At 47.2% G+C, this 17,500-nt stretch overlaps 1 protein-coding gene across 1 annotated transcript in view; it reads right to left on the bottom strand.

Moving 5' to 3' along the window:
- The window catches only part of LOC112266161 (calsyntenin-2), a 423,803-nt gene that overhangs the window by 367,620 nt on the left and 38,683 nt on the right, over positions 1-17,500 (bottom strand). The window lies entirely within an intron of this gene.

Genomic DNA, 17,500 nt, shown 5'->3' on the forward strand with positions numbered 1-17,500 from the left:
AGAACTCTGTTGCTGCAGCTCCGTACAGCTGTTACGTGTTTTTGGCTCGGTCAGAACGTGTGAAGAACTCTGTTGCTGCAGCTCCGTACAGCTGTTACGTGTTGTTGGCTCGGTCAGAACGTGTGAAGAACTCTGTTGCTGCAGCTCCGTACAGCTGTTACGTGTTGTTGGCTCGGTCAGAACGTGTGAAGAACTCTGTTGCTGCAGCTCCGTACAGCTGTTACGTGTTGTTGGCTCGGTCAGAACGTGTGAAGAACTCTGTTGCTGCAGCTCTGTACAGCTGTTACGTGTTATTGGCTCGGTCAGAACGTGTGAAGAACTCTGTTGCTGCAGCTCCGTACAGCTGTTACGTGTTTTGGCTCGGTCAGAACGTGTGAAGAACTCTGTTGCTGCAGCTCCGTACAGCTGTTACGTGTTATTGGCTCGGTCAGAACGTGTGAAGAACTCTGTTGCTGCAGCTCCGTACAGCTGTTACGTGTTATTGGCTCGGTCAGAACGTGTGAAGAACTCTGTTGCTGCAGCTCCGTACAGCTGTTACGTGTTATTGGCTCGGTCAGAACGTGTGAAGAACTCTGTTGCTGCAGCTCCGTACAGCTGTTACGTGTTGTTGGCTCGGTCAGAGCGTGTGAAGAACTCTGTTGCTGCAGCTCCGTACAGCTGTTACGTGTTTTGGCTCGGTCAGAACGTGTGAAGAACTCTGTTGCTGCAGCTCCGTACAGCTGTTACGTGTTGTTGGCTCGGTCAGAACGTGTGAAGAACTCTGTTGCTGCAGCTCCGTACAGCTGTTACGTGTTGTTGGCTCGGTCAGAACGTGTGAAGAACTCTGTTGCTGCAGCTCCGTACAGCTGTTACGTGTTGTTGGCTCGGTCAGAACGTGTGAAGAACTCTGTTGCTGCAGCTCCGTACAGCTGTTACGTGTTGTTGGAGATGACAAGAGTCTTGTTAGTTCAATGTATGACATATCAATATGAACCCATTTCCATGAGAGATTTAAGTTGACTCACAAACACACACACACACACACACACACACACACAGGCACTCACACACGCAAACACGGACGCACACGTACACGGACACACACAGGCACTCGCACGCACACACACACACACACGCACACAGTCGCACACAGAAGGACATAGTATAGGCAGTGAATCCAGTTATTTTCTATGGAAACAACTATTCAACTTTAACTAACCATTAAACTTCAGTCTTCGTCAACAACAGAGTCACAAAGCTCTGTGGTTGTTATTGATGAAAAGACAAGATGGAGGAAGTCAATATGGTGTCTGTGATTTTGAGTAATTCACTTCCATTTGACTTTGAAGAATGGATCAGAAAAGCAAGCATCAAAGAGATATATAATAGGCAGAATGTTCTGACATGAAAGGGGCTTTGGGAGAACAGCCCATCAACTGCTGTGTAGTCTCTCTTTATGGACCAAGATGTTGCTTTCCTCCCTCTCCCCCAATCACACACTTCTTCTCCCCCAATCCTTTCCATATCTTGTCCTAAAAAGCACTGTAATATTGTTATTATAAAACAGTTTTATCTTTGAATACTCCTATTTATTTTCTCTCTCGCTCTTTGTATTTTTAGAATCCAGTGATTCCTCTTTCTCTAATTATCCCATTCCTATTTCCTATAGCCACAACCGAATGCAGTTCATTGACTATAGCTCAGACTTCAACACCATAGTATCCTCCAAGCTCATCATTAAGCTCAATACCCTAGGTCTGAATTCCGCCCTGTGCAACTGGGTCCTGGACTTCCTGACGGGCTGACCCCAGGTGGTGAAGGTAGAGAACAACACCTCCCCTTCGCTGATCCTCAACACAGGGACCCACAAGGGTAAGTGATCAGCCCCCTCCTGTACTCGCTGTTCACCCATGACTGCATGGTCAGGCACACCTCCAACTCAATCATCAAGTTTGCAGATGACACAACAGTAGTAGGCCTGATTACCAACAATGACGAGACAGCCTACAGGGAGGAGGTGAGGGACCTGGCAGAGTGGTGCCAAGAAAATAACCTCTCTCTCAACGTCAACAAAATGCAGGAGCTGATCATGGACTTCAGGAAACAGCAGAGGGAGCACGCCCCTATCCACATCGACTGGACCACAGAGGAGGACTTGGAAATCTTCAAGTTCCTCAGTGCACACATCACTGACATTCTGAAATGATCCACCCACATATAGAGAGTGGTGAAGAAGGCACAACAGCGCCTCTTTAACCTCAAGAGGCTGAAGAAATTTGGCTTCGCCCTAAGACCCTCACAAACTTTAACAGATGCGCAATTGAGAGCATCCTGTCGGGCTGTATCACCGCCTGGTATAGCCCGCAACCGCAGGGCTCTCCAGAGGGTGTTACGGTCTGCCCAACGCATCACAGGGAGCACACTGCCTGCCCTCCAGGATGCCTACAGCACCCAATGTCACAGAAAGGCCAAAAAGATCATCAAGGACATCAACCACCCGAGCCACTGACTGTTCACCCCGCTACCATCCAGAAGGCGAGGTCAGTACAGGTGCATCAACGCTGGGACCGAGAGACTGAAAAACAGCTTCTATCTCAAGGCTATCAGACTGTTAAATAGCCAACACTAGCCAGCTACCACCCAGTTACTCAACCCTGCACCTTAGAGGCTGCTGCCCTATATACATAGACATGGAATCACTTGCCACTTTAATAATGGAACACTAGTCAATTTAATAATGTTTACATATTGCTTTACTCATCTCATATGTACGTATATACTGTATTCTGTTCTACTGCATTTAGTCAATGCCACTGACATTGCTCGTCCTAATATTTATATATTTCTTAATTCCATTTGTTTACTTTTAGATTTGTGTGCATTGTTGTGAATTCTTAGATACTACAGCACTGTTGGAGCTAGGAACACAAGTATTTCTCTACACCCACAATAGCATCTGCTAAAAATGTGTATGGGGCCAATAACATGTGATTTGATTTGATTTGAAAAGAGTCAACACCTCAAATTGCAAGCGCTCATATCCTCACCACAAACACTCTGAATGATTGATATCTTCTGTTCATTTACCACCTCTCTTTACCACCCCTCTTTACCACATCTCTTTACCACCCCTCTTTACCACCCCTCTTTACCACATGTCTTTACCACCCCTCTTTAGCACATCTCTTTACCACCGCTCTTTACCACCCCTCTTTACCACCCCTCTTTACCACCCCTCTTTACCACATCTCTTTACCACCCCTCTTTACCACATCTCTTTACCACATCTCTTTACCACCTCTTTTTACCACCTCTCTTTACCACCTCTCCTTACATCTTTCTTTACTTTCTCTCCTTACCACCTCTCTTTACCACCTCTCCTTACCAGCTCTCCTTACCACCTCTCCTTACCAGCTCTCCTTACCACCTCTCCTTACATCTTTCTTTACCACCCCTCCTTTACCACCTCTCTTACCAGCTCTCCTTACATCTTTGTTTACCAGCCCTCTTTACCAGCTCTCTTACCACCTCTCCTTACATCTTTGTTTACCACCCCTTTTACCACCTCTCTTTACCACCTCTCTTTACCACCTCTCCTTACATCTTTCTTTACCACCCCTCTTTACCACCTCTCTTTACCACCTCTCCTTACATCTTTGTTTACCACCCCTCTTTACCACCTCTCCTTACATCTTTCTTTACTTTCTCTTAACCAGCTCTCCTTACCACCTCTCCATACATCTCTTTATCACCTCCCTTTACCACCCCTCTTACCACCCCTCTTTACCACCTCTCTTACCACCCCTCCTTACCACCTCTCCTTACATCTTTCTTTACCACCCCTCTTTACCACCCCTCTTTACCACCCCTCCTTACCAGCTCTCTTTACCAACTCTCTTTACCCAACTCTCTTTACCACCTCTCCATACATCTCTTTACCACCTCTCTTTACCACCCCTCTTACCACCCCTCTTTACCACATCTCCTTACATCTTTCTTTACTTTCTCTCCTTACCACCTCTCCTTACATCTTTCTTTACCACCCCTCTTTACCACCTCTCTTTACCACCTCTCCTTACATCTTTGTTTACCACCCCTCTTTACCACCTCTCTTTACCACCCCTCTTTACCACCCCTCTTTACATCTTCTTTACTTTCTCTCTTTACCCCTCTCTACCACCCCTCTTTACCACCCCTCTTTACCACCTCTCCTTACCAGCTCTCTTTACCACCTCTCCATACATCTCTTTACCACCTCTCCTTATATCTTTCTTTACTTTCTCTCCTTACCACCTCTCTTTACCACCTCTCCTTAACAGCTCTCCTTACATCTTTCTTTACCACCGCTCTTTAGCACCCCTCTTACCACCCCTCTTTACATCTTCTTTACTTTCTCTCTTTACCACCCCTCTTTACCACCTCTCCTTACCAGCTCTCTTTACCAACTCTCTTTACCACCCCTCTTTACCACCCCTCTTTACCACCCCTCTTTACCACCCCTCTTTACCACCCCTCTTTACCACCTCTCCTTACACCCCTCTTTACCACCCCTCCTTACCACCCCTCTTTACCACCTCTCCTTACATCTTTCTTTACTTTCTCTCTTTACCAGCTCTCCTTACATCTTTCTTTACAACCCCTCTTTACCACCTCTCTACCACCTCTCCTTACATCTTTCTTTACTTTCTCTTTACCACCTCTCCTTACATCTTTCTTTACAACCCCTCTTTACCACCTCTCTTTACCACCCCTCTTACCACCCCTCTTTACCACCTCTCCTTACATCTTTCTTTACTTTCTCTCTTTACCAGCTCTCCTTACCACCTCTCCTTACATCTTTCTTTACAACCCTCTTTACCACCTCTCTTTACCACCCCTCTTACCACCCCTCTTTACCACCTCTCCTTACATCTTTCTTTACCACCCCTCTTTACCACCTCTCTTTACCACCCCTCTTTACAACCTCTCCTTACATCTTTCTTTACCTTCTCTCCTTACCACCTCTCTTTACCACCTCTCCTTACCAGCTCTCCTTACCACCTCTCCTTACATCTTTCTTTACCACCTCTCTTTACCATCTCTCCTTACATCTTTCTTTACCACCCCTCTTTACCACCTCTCTTTACCACCCCTCTTTACATCTTCTTTACTTTCTCTTTACCACCCCTCTTTACCACCCCTCTTTACCACCTCTCCTTACCAGCTCTCTTTACCAACTCTCTTTACCACCTCTCCATACATCTCTTTACCACCCCTCTTTAACACCTCTCCTTACATCTTTCTTTACTTTCTCTCCTTACCACCTCTCTTTACCACCTCTCCTTACCAGCTCTCCTTACATCTTTCTTTACCACCCCTCTTTACCACCCCTCTTTACATCTTCTTTACTTTCTCTCTTTACCACCCCTCTTTACCACCTCTCCTTACCAGCTCTCTTTACCAACTCTCTTTACCAACTCTCTTTACCACCTCTCCATACATCTCTTTACCAACTCTCTTTACCACCCCTCTTACCATCCCTCTTTACCATCTCTCCTTACATCTTTCTTTACTTTCTCTCCTTACCACCTCTCTTTACCACCTCTCCTTACCACCTCTCCTTACCAGCCCTCTTTACCACCTCTCCTTACCACCTCTCCTTACCAGCCCTCTTTACCACCTCTCCTTACCACCCCTCTTTACCACCTCTCCTTACCACCCCTCTTTACCACCCCTCTTTACCACCTCTCTTTACATCTTTCTTTACTTTCTCTCTTTACCAGCTCTCCTTACCACCTCTCCTTACATCTTTCTTAACCACCCCTCTTTACCACCCCTCTTAACCACCCCTCGTACCACCCCTCTTTACCAACTCTCCTTACATCTTTCTTTACTTTCTCTCTTTACCAGCTCTCCTTACCACCTCTCCTTACATCTTTCTTTACCACCCCTCTTACCACCCCTCTTTACCACCCCTCTTACCACCCCTCTTTACCACCTCTCCTTACCAGCTCTCTTTACCACATCTCTTTACCACCCCTCTTTACCACATCTCTTTACCACATCTCTTTACCACATCTCTTTACCACCCCTCTTTACCACATATATTTACCACCCCTCTTTACCACCTCTTTTTACCACCTCTCTTCACCACCTAACCTTACCACCTCTCCTACCACCACTCTTTATCACCCCTCTTTACCAACTCTCTTTACCACATATCCTTACCACCCATCTTTACCACCTCGCCTACCACCCCTCTTTATCACCCCTCTCCTACCATCCCTCTTTACCACCTCTCCTTACATCTTTCTTTACCACCTCTCCATACATCTCTTTACCACCCCTCCTTACCACCTCTCCTTACCACCCCTCTTTACCACCTCTCCTTACACCCCTCTTTACCACCCCTCTTTACATCTTTCTTTACTTTCTCTCTTTACCTGCTCTCCTTACCACCTCTCCTTACATCTTTCTTTACCACCCCTCTTTACCACCTCTCTTTACCACCCCTCTTACCACCCCTCTTTACCACCTCTCCTTACATCTTTCTCTCCTTACCACCTCTCTTTACCACCTCTCCTTACCAGCTCTCCTTACCACCCCTCCTTGCATCTTTCTTTACCACCCCTCTTTACCACCTCTCTTTACCACCCTCTTTACCACCTCTCCTTACCAGCTCTCCTTACCACCCCCCCTCCTTGCATCTTTCTTTACCACCCCTCTTTACCACCTCTCTTTACCACCTTTCTCTCTTTACCACCTCTCTCCTTACCAGCTCTCCTTACCACCCTCCTTGCATCTTTCTTTACCACCCCTCTTTACCACCTCTCTTACCACCCCTCTTTACCACCTCTCCTTACATCTTTCTTTTACTTTCTGTCTTTACCACCTCTCTTTACCACCTCTCCTTACCAGCTCTCCTTACCACCCCTCCTTGCATCTTTCTTTACCACCCCTCTTTACCACCTCTCTTTACCACCCCTCTTTACCACCTCTCCACCTTACATCTTTCTTTACTTTCTGTCTTTACCACCCCTCTTTACCACCTCTCCTTACATCTTTCTTTACCAGCTCTCCTTACCACCCCTCCTTACATCTTTCTTTACCACCCCTCTTTACCACCTCTCTTTACCACCCCTCTTTACCACCCCTCTTACCACCCCTCTTTACCACCCCTTTACCACCTCTCTTTACCCAACTCTCTTTACCACCTCTCCATACATCTCTTTACCACCTCTCTTTACCACCCCTCTTACCACCCCTCTTTACCACCTCTCCTTACATCTTTCTTTACTTTCTCTCCTTACCACCTCTCTTTACCACCTCTCCTTACCAGCTCTCCTTACCACCTCTCCTTACATCTTTCTTTACCACCCCTCTTTACCACCTCTCTTTACCACCTCTCCTTACATCTTTCTTTACCACCCCTCTTTACCACCTCTCTTTACCACCCCTCTTTACCACCCCTCTTTACATCTTCTTTACTTTCTCTCTTTACCACCCCTCTCTACCACCCCTCTTTACCACCCCTCTTTACCACCTCTCCTTACCAGCTCTCTTTACCAACTCTCTTTACCACCTCTCCATACATCTCTTTACCACCCCTCTTTACCACCTCTCCTTACATCTTTCTTTACTTTCTCTCCTTACCACCTCTCCTTACCAGCTCTCCTTACATCTTTCTTTACCACCTCTCTTTACCACCTCTCTTTACCACCTCTCTTTACCACCCCTCTTTACCACCCCTCTTACCACCCCTCTTAACATCTTCTTTACTTTCTCTCTTTACCACCCCTCTTTACCAACTCTCTTTACCAACTCTCTTTACCACCTCTCCATACATCTCTTTACCAACTCTCTTTACCACCCCTCTTACCACCCCTCTTTACCACCTCTCCTTACATCTTTCTTTACTTTCTCTCCTTACCACCTCTCTTTACCACCTCTCCTTACCAGCTCTCCTTACCACCTCTCCTTACCAGCTCTCTTTACCACCTCTCCTTACCACCTCTCCTTACCAGCCCTCTTTACCACCTCTCCTTACCACCTCTCCTTACCAGCCCTCTTTACCACCTCTCCTTACCACTCTCTTTACCATCCCTCTTTACCACCTCTCTTTACCACCCCTCTTTACAACCTCTCCTTACATCTTTCTTTACTTTCTCTCCTTACCAGCTCTCCTTACCAACCCTCTTTACCACCTCTCCTTACCACCTCTCTTTACCACTTCTCTTTACCACCTCTCTTTACCACCTCTTTTACCAGCCCTCTTTACCACCTCTCCTTACCACCTCTCCTTACCACCTCTCTTTACCACCTCTGATTAGCACCTCTCCTTACCACCTCTCCTTACCACCTATCCTTACCACCTCTCATTACCACCTCTCCTTACCACCTCTCATTACCACCTATCCTTACCACCTCTCATTACCACCTCTCATTACCACCTATCCTTACCACCTCTCATTACCACCTCTCATTACCACCTATCCTTACCACCTCTCATTACCACCTCTCTTTACCACCTCTCTTTACCACCTCTGATTACCACCTATCCTTACCACCTCTCATTACCACCTCTCATTACCACCTATCCTTACCACCTCTCCTTACCACCTCTCCTTACCACCTCTCTTTACCACCTCTGATTAGCACCTATCCTTACCACCTCTCCTTACCACCTCTCCTTACCACCTCTCTTTACCACCTCTTTTACCACCTCTGATTAGCACCTATCCTTACCACCTCTCATTACCACCTCTCATTACCACCTATCAGTCACCATCTCTCTACCTGTTTTCCCCCCTTTTCTCTCTCTCCCTCTCTTCCTGTGTTCCTCTATTTCTCTCCAGACAAGGTCAAAGGTTTTATTTTTATCCCCAATAACTCGAAAGTGTATCCTGTCGGTCTCTGACATGGAAAGACACTCTGAGTGTGAACAGCATGAGCAGACCTCCCAGAGGGCCACAGCAATTAAACTGAGAGCATAACCAGTTCCTGGACACACCAGCACCACGTCACCGCAACACAACCAGTCTCTAGACATACGGAACTATGACATCAATACAACACAACCAGTCTCTAGACATACAGAACTATGACATCAATACAACACAACCAGTCTCTAGACATACAGAACTATGACATCAATACAACACAACCTGTCTCTAGACATACGGAACTATGACATCAATACAACACACCCAGTCTCTAGACATACGGAACTATGACATCAATACAACACAACCAGTCTCTAGACATACAGAACTATGACATCAATACAACACACCCAGTCTCTAGACATACGGAACTATGACATCAATACAACACAACCAGTCTCTAGACATACAGAACTATGACATCAATACAACACAACCAGTCTCTAGACATACGGAACTATGACATCAATACAACACAACCAGTCTCTAGACATACAGAACTATGACATCAATACAACACAACCAGTCTCTAGACATACAGAACTATGACATCAATACAACACAACCTGTCTCTAGACATACGGAACTATGACATCAATACAACACACCCAGTCTCTAGACATACGGAACTATGACATCAATACAACACACCCAGTCTCTAGACATACGGAACTATGACATCAATACAACACAACCAGTCTCTAGACATACGGAACTATGACATCAATACAACACAACCAGTCTCTAGACATACAGAACTATGACATCAATACAACACAACCTGTCTCTAGACATACGGAACTATGACATCAATACAACACACCCAGTCTCTAGACATACGGAACTATGACATCAATACAACACACCCAGTCTCTAGACATACGGAACTATGACATCAATACAACACAACCAGTCTCTAGACATACGGAACTATGACATCAATACAACACAACCAGTCTCTAGACATACGGAACTATGACATCAATACAACACAACCAGTCTCTAGACATACGGAACTATGACATCAATACAACACAACCAGTCTCTAGACATACAGAACTATGACATCAATACAACACACCCAGTCTCTAGACATACGGAACTATGACATCAATACAACACAACCAGTCTCTAGACATACAGAACTATGACATCAATACAACACACCCAGTCTCTAGACATACGGAACTATGACATCAATACAACACAACCAGTCTCTAGACATACGGAACTATGACATCAATACAACACACCCAGTCTCTTGACACACAGAACTATGACATCAATACAACACACCCAGTCTCTAGACATACGGAACTATGACATCAATACAACACAACCAGTCTCTAGACGTACGGAACTATGACATCAATACAACACACCCAGTCTCTAGACATACGGAACTATGACATCAATACAACACAACCAGTCTCTAGACATACGGAACTATGACATCAATACAACACAACCAGTCTCTAGACATACGGAACTATGACATCAATACAACACACCCAGTCTCTAGACATACGGAACTATGACATCAATACAACACAACCAGTCTCTAGACATACAGAACTATGACATCAATACAACACAACCAGTCTCTAGACATACGGAACTATGACATCAATACAACACAACCAGTCTCTAGACATACGGAACTATGACATCAATACAACACACCCAGTCTCTAGACATACGGAACTATGACATCAATACAACACAACCAGTCTCTAGACATACGGAACTATGACATCAATACAACACACCCAGTCTCTTGACACACAGAACTATGACATCAATACAACACACCCAGTCTCTAGACATACGGAACTATGACATCAATACAACACACCCAGTCTCTTGACACACAGAACTATGACATCACCAAAACACAGCCAGTCCCTAGACACACAGAACTATGATGTTACCACAACACAGCCAGTCCCTACACATAACTATGATGTTACCACAACACAGCCAGTCCCTACACAGAACTATGATGTCGCCACAACACAGCCAGTCCCTACACAGAACTATGAGGTCGCCACAACACAGCCTATCCCTAGACTCACAGAAGTATGACATCATAGAAACCGTGGAACAAACAACAACAGTAATGAACCACATCCCCTGGGCTGAAACACCTGACAGCCTTTAGACAGGTGAGAGAGGGAGTTAAGGTTGAGGCAGACACACACACACACACACACACACACTCAAATCCTTGAAGACACTGTTGCTATGCAACACTGCCACAAAACAGCAATCATGTTTGTTTCCAGGTTTGGAAAACGTACCAAAACATTTAACAAAATAAGAACAATTACGAAGCGCATCTTATTATTCAGTGGTGTAATTTCCCCTCCAATTAAAACCAAATCAACGAAAGGCTTCCATCTTTCTAAGGAAGCCATAGAGAGACATGTTTAACAGCATCTTAAAACAGACCACTGGTGTGAAAAGCTGCCAGACAATATAACCCTGTCCCAAGCACTGAGAGAGAGAGAAGGGGGGGAGACTCTGCTCCGAATAAATGGACAGGGAATGAAAAGCAGGATAGAAATGCTTTTACATTTGTTCGGATCAATGTGGGGGTGAAGAATTGATTTTCTGTTGGAGCCTCAGACACTATTTGTCAAGATGGCGTCTTATAAGTGATGCGCTTTTATATGTGATGCCCCAGCAATAACCCTAACTGTGGCTGTTAGTGAAAGTGGAGGATACACTTAACAGACTGACCCCTTGGTATGGTTTCTCGAGGTCCCGTTGTTATGGTTTTTCTTGATTTAGGGTCGTTCCTCGGTAACTAACCCGAATTCTCCAGGGAAATCAATGATGGGAAAGTATCACCTAAATGATGAGTGGATATTATCATCAGCGTATCTAAGGGCCGAGGAAGAGGGCTGTCAGGGTGTTCTGCTGTGACATCATTCAGCTAATATCCCATCATGCCTTTCAATACACCAATCAAAATAAAGGTACATCAATGAGCATAAAAAATACAGCTCATTCAAAACAAAATGACAGATCCCTTATTGAATACAAGGTAGAGCGACAGCGTGAGAAAAAAGCACATTTCAGACGCAACACATAGTGCTTTACAAAAAAATAGGAACAAAACCCACGAACAATAAAAGCTGAAATGTTTACCACACAACAAACATAGGACAAAAACCAAAAAGAATGACACAAACTGAACGACTAAAAAGACCCCTGAGGAAAATAATAAGAAATAGGTTAGGTGTCTATCCAGGGACAGAGAAAGCCCTCCATACAGAAAGAAAGATGTTAGGTGTCTATCCAGGGACAGAGAAAGCCCTCCATATAGAGAGAAATAGGTTAGGTGTCTATCCAGGGACAGAGAAAGCCCTCCATATAGAGAGAAATAGGTTAGGTGTCTATCCAGGGACAGAGAAATCCCTCCATACAGAGATAAATAGGTTAGGTGTCTATCCAGGGACAGATAAAGCCCTCCATATAGAGATAAATAGGTTAGGTGTCTATCCAGGGACAGATAAAGCCCTCCATACAGAGATAAATAGGTTAGGTGTCTATCCAGGGACAGAGAAAGCCCTCCATATAGAGATAAATAGGTTAGGTGTCTATCCAGGGACAGAGAAAGCCCTCCATACAGAGAGAAAGATGTTAGGTATCTATCCAGGGACAGAGAAATCCCTCCATACAGAGATAAATAGGTTAGGTGTCTATCCAGGGACAGAGAAATCCCTCCATACAGAGATAAATAGGTTAGGTGTCTATCCAGGGACAGAGAAAGCCCTCCATACAGAGATAAATAGGTTAGGTGTCTATCCAGGGACAGAGAAAGCCCTCCATACAGAGAGAAATAGGTTAGGTGTCTATCCAGGGACAGAGAAATCCCTCCATACAGAGAGAAATAGGTTAGGTGTCTATCCAGGGACAGAGAAAGCCCTCCATACAGAGAGAAATAGGTTAGGTGTCTATCCAGGGACAGAGAAAGCCCTCCATACAGAGAGAATGAGGTTTGGTATCTATCCAGGGACAGAGAAAGCCCTCCATACAGAGAGAATGAGGTTTGGTATCTATCCAGGGACAGATAAAGCCCTCCATACAGAGAGAAATAGGTTAGGTGTCTATCCAGGGACAGAGAAAGCCCTCCATACAGAGAGAATGAGGTTTGGTGTCTATCCAGGGACAGATAAAGCCCTCCATACAGAGAGAAATAGGTTAGGTGTCTATCCAGGGACAGATAAAGCCCTCCATACAGAGAGAAATAGGTTAGGTGTCTATCCAGGGACAGAGAAAGCCCTCCATACAGAGAGAAATAGGTTAGGTGTCTATCCAGGGACAGAGAAAGCCCTCCATACAGAGAGAATGAGGTTTGGTATCTATCCAGGGACAGAGAAAGCCCTCCATACAGAGAGAAATAGGTTAGGTGTCTATCCAGGGACAGAGAAAGCCCTCCATACAGAGAGAAATAGGTTAGGTATCTATCCAGGGACAGATAAAGCCCTCCATACAGAGAGAAATAGGTTAGGTGTCTATCCAGGGACAGATAAAGCCCTCCATACAGAGAGAAAGAGGTTAGGTATCTATCCAGGGACAGAGAAATCCCTCCATACAGAGATAAATAGGTTAGGTGTCTATCCAGGGACAGAGAAAGCCCTCCATACAGAGAGAATGAGGTTTGGTATCTATCCAGGGACAGAGAAAGCCCTCCATACAGAGAGAAATAGGTTAGGTGTCTATCCAGGGACAGAGAAAGCCCTCCATACAGAGAGAAATAGGTTAGGTGTCTATCCAGGGACAGAGAAAGCCCTCCATACAGAGAGAAATAGGTTAGGTGTCTATCCAGGGACAGAGAAAGCCCTCCATACAGAGAGAAATAGGTTAGGTGTCTATCCAGGGACAGAGAAAGCCCTCCATACAGAGATAAATAGGTTAGGTGTCTATCCAGGGACAGAGAAAGCCCTCCATACAGAGATAAATAGGTTAGGTGTCTATCCAGGGACAGAGAAAGCCCTCCATACAGAGATAAATAGGTTAGGTGTCTATCCAGGGACAGAGAAAGCCCTCCATACAGAGATAAAGAGAGACAGATTTCCAGTGGTGAGAGTGTTAGATAAACCTTAAACATGCGACAGATTGCCTGCCACCCACATACAAACACACACATACATACTGTACACACACACACACACACACACACACACACACACACACACACCAATCCCATGAAGCAGGCTGGTTGCCCCTGGCAGCAGTACTAGTAATGGCCCTAAGGAGTGGAAACATGGTGGCAAACAATGGAAACAGTCACACTAAAAACACCTGTCTTGGCTGGAAAAGTGACCACACACACATACACTCATTACATGTACATGTACATAAACACACATAAACATACAGACACACACACATACACTCATTACATGTACATGTACATAAACACACATAAACACACATAAACATACAGACACACACGCATGGCACTTGGTAATACAAACACAAAAAGGGTGGCAGGTATCCCAGCGATTAGAGAGTTGGGCCAGTAACCAAAAGGTTAAAAGTTTGTATCCCAGAGCCGACAAATCTGTCTATGTGCCCTTGAGCATGGCCTTCAACCCTAAATATTCCAGGATCCTATACCACCACCATCCTCCCCCGGTACCCCCACCATCCTCCCCCTTGTACCCCCACCATCCTCCTCTTGTACCTCTCCACCAGCCTCCCCCGGTACCCCCACCATCCTCCCCCGGTACCCCCACCATCCTCCCCCTTGTACCCCCACCATCCTCCTCCTGTACCCCCACCATCCTCCCCTGTACCCCCACCATCTTCCTCCTGTACCCTCACCATCCTCCTCCGGTACCCCCACCACCCTCCTCCTGTAAACCCACCATCCTCCTCCTGTACCCCCAACATCCTCCTCCTGTACCCCCGCCATCCTCCTCTTGTACCCCTGCCATCCTCCTCCTGTACCCCCACCATCATCCTCCTGTACCACCCCCCTGTACCCCCACCATGCTCCTCCTGTAACCCCCACCATCCTCCTCCTGTACCCCCACCATCCTCCTCCTGTACCCCCACCATCCTCCACCTGTACCCCCACCATCCTCCACCTGTACCCCCACCATCCTCCTCCTGTACCCCCACCATCCTCCTCCTGTACACCCACCATCTCCTCCTGTACCCCCACCATCCTCCCCCGTACCCCCACCATCCTCCCCCCATACCCCCACCATCCTCCTCCTGTACCCCTCCACCATCCTCCCCTGTACCCCCACCATCCTCCTCCTGTACCCCCACCATCCTCCTCCTGTACCCCCCATCCTCCCCCGCCCCCACCATCCTCCTCCTGTACCCCCCACCATCCTCCTCCTGTACCCCTCCACCATCCTCCCACTCCTCCTCCTCCTCCCCTTTACCCCCACCATCCTCCCCTGTACCCCCACCATCCTCCTCCTGTACCCCATCCCCACCCCCACCATCCTCCTCCTGTACCCCCACCATCCTCCCCTCCTCCTGTACCCCCCCATCCCCCCTGTACCCCCACCATCCTCCTCCTTTACCCCTCCCCCTGTACCATCCTCCTCCTGTACCCCCCACCATCCTCCTCCTGTACCCCCACCATCCCCTCCCCCACCATCCTCCCCCCCCCCCCCCACCATCCTCCTCCTGTACCCCCCACCATCCTCCCCCTGTACCCCCCACCATCCTCCCCCTTACCCCCACCATCTCCTCCTGTACCCCCACCATCCTCCTCCTGTACCCCACCCCCTCCCCTGTACCCCCACCATCCTCCTCCTGTACCCCACCATCCTCCCCTGTACCCCCACCATCCTCCCCTGTACCCCCCATCTCCTCCTGTACCCCCACCATCCTCCTCCTGTACCCTCCACCATCCTCCCACTGTACCCCCACCATCTCCTCCTGTACCCCCACCATCCTCCCCTGTACCCCTCCACCATCCTCCCCCACTGTACCCCCCACCATCCTCCTCCTGTACCCCCACCATCCTCCTCCTGTACCCCTCCACCATCCTCCCCTGTACCCCCACCATCTCCTCCCTGTACCCCCACCATCCTCCTCCTGTACCCCCCACCATCCTCCCCCTGTACCCCCACCATCCTCCCCTTTACCCCCACCATCCTCCCCTTGTACCCCCACCATCCTCCTCCTGTACCCCCCCATCCCCCCCTGTACCCCCACCATCCTCCTCCTGTACCCCCCACCATCCTCCCCAGAGAGGAACCATCCTCCCCCCCTGTACCCCCACCATCTCCTCCTGTACCCCCACCATCCTCCTCCTGTACCCCCACCATCCTCCTCCTGTTCCCCACACCACTACAACAACCATAAGCACTTAATCTATGGTAGAATTGTTGTCCGTGACACTGACAGAGAGGAAAAATGAATTTCATGACCCGGGTGGTAACAGCAGAAATCATAACTTTTTACACCAATAAAATGTTCCATTCCAAGTCTGTGCTGAGTCAAAGGGGATTGTGTGATACACAACAAACAATTCAGCTCTGTATTAACAATGATGACAGCAAGAGAGAGAGAGAGAGTAGAGTGAGAAGTAGAGAATAGGGAGTGGAGTAGAGAGAGGTAGAGAGAGAGATGTAGAGAGAGAGAGATGTAGAGGTAGAGAGAGGTAGAGAGAGAGAGGTAGAGAGGTAGAGAGAGAGATGTAGAGAGAGAGATGTAGAGGTAGAGAGAGAGGTAGAGAGGTAGAGAGAGAGGTAGAGAGAGAGTTAGAGAGGTAGAGAGGTAGAGAGAGAGAGGTAGAGAGAGATGTAGAGGTAGAGAGAGATGTAGAGAGGTAGAGAGAGATGTAGAGAGAGGTAGAGAGGTAGAGAGAGAGAGAGAGGTAGAGAGGTAGAGAGAGAGAGAGAGAGAGGTAGAGAGAGTAGAGGTAGAGAGAGAGGTAGAGAGAGAGAGAGAGAGAGAGAGAGAGAGGTAGAGAGAGAGGTAGAGAGAGAGGTAGAGAGAGAGAGTAGAGAGAGAGATGAGAGGGTAGAGAGAGAGGTAGAGAGAGGTAGAGAGAGAGGTAGAGAGAGAGAGAGAGAGAGAGAGGTAGAGAGAGAGAAAAAGAGAGAGAGGTAGAGAGAGGTAGAGAGAGGTAGAGAGAGGTAGAGAGAGACGAGAAGAGAGGTAGAGAGAGGTAGAGAGAGAGAGTAGAGGTAGAGAGAGAGAGGTAGAGAGAGAGAGAGAGGTAGAGAGAGAGAGAGAGAGAGGTAGAGAGAGAGGAGAGAGAGAGGTAGAGAGAGAGGTAGAGAGAGAGGAGGTAGAGAGAGTAGAGAGAGAGAGGTAGAGAGAGAGGTAGAGAGAGAGAGAGAGAGGTAGAGAGAGAGAGAGGTAGAGAGAGAGGTAAAAGGAGAGAGAGGTAGAGAGAGGTAGAGAGAGGTAAAGAGGTAGAGAGAGGTAGAGAGAGAGTAAAGAGGTAGAGAGAGAGAGAGAGAGAGAGAAAGGAGAGAGAGAGAAAAGGAGAGGGAGGTAGAGAGAGAGAGAGGTAGAGAGAGTAGAGAGAGGTGAGAGAGGTGGAGAGAGGTGAGAGAGAGAGGTAGAGAGAGGAGAGAGAGGTAGAGAGAGGTAGAGAGAGGTAGAGAGAG

Source organism: Oncorhynchus tshawytscha, linkage group LG13, assembly GCF_018296145.1.
Source record: "Oncorhynchus tshawytscha isolate Ot180627B linkage group LG13, Otsh_v2.0, whole genome shotgun sequence".
Taxonomy (NCBI): Eukaryota; Metazoa; Chordata; class Actinopteri; order Salmoniformes; family Salmonidae; genus Oncorhynchus; species Oncorhynchus tshawytscha.